The 654-nt window shown below is 46.5% G+C and overlaps 1 non-coding gene across 1 annotated transcript; it reads right to left on the bottom strand.

Moving 5' to 3' along the window:
- Nucleotides 1-260: 260 nt before the first annotated feature.
- Nucleotides 261-365, bottom strand: LOC132652550 (U6 spliceosomal RNA). Its single transcript, XR_009590159.1, has one exon. It is a non-coding gene; the product is annotated as a U6 spliceosomal RNA (small nuclear RNA).
- Nucleotides 366-654: the final 289 nt, after the last annotated feature.

Genomic DNA, 654 nt, shown 5'->3' with positions numbered 1-654 from the left:
CAGGAGTTTGGGGGGAGGCTTACTTACGAGGGGCAGGGATGACTCTTGTGTCACCAGAAAACCCACCCCAACCTACATGATGACTCCCCCCAAGCTGCAACCCTGGAGCTCTCCCTACAGCTCGGAGGCAGCTCTTCAGCTGGAACGTCTCTGGCTAACTGTTTTCCACCATTTGGCTGTTCAGAATATCCACACCAGCAACTGTTTACTCTTTATTATACTGTTGAGAGGGGTCTTCAAGAATCTTCCAAGTTGCTTTTTTAACTATGGAATGCTTAATAAATTTGCTTGTCATTCTTGCCCAGGGGCCATGCCCTTCTTCTCTGTACCCTTCTGATTTTAGTATAAGCTCGGCAGAAGAGAGCACTCTTCCAAGTTTTTGTTCTCTGCACAGGTGGCATTTTTGTGACTTCTCCTTTCCTTTAAGAGGAATGTTTCAATATGGAAAAGGGGTTGCAACTCAGAAGAACAAGCCATACAACAGCACAGAAGCCCACCAGTAATGCCAGAACTTGGGAGTTGGAAACAGGATTCCTGTAACATGCTGGTTGACCAGAGTATCACATTGAGACCCTGTCTCAATAGATGAGGATGAGCATGATCAAGGAAGACATCTGACATCAACCTCTGACCTCCCATATGCTTGCACACTCA

Source organism: Meriones unguiculatus, chromosome 2, assembly GCF_030254825.1.
Source record: "Meriones unguiculatus strain TT.TT164.6M chromosome 2, Bangor_MerUng_6.1, whole genome shotgun sequence".
NCBI lineage: Eukaryota > Metazoa > Chordata > Mammalia > Rodentia > Muridae > Meriones > Meriones unguiculatus.
This window is presented reverse-complemented; position numbering and strand designations above follow the sequence as displayed.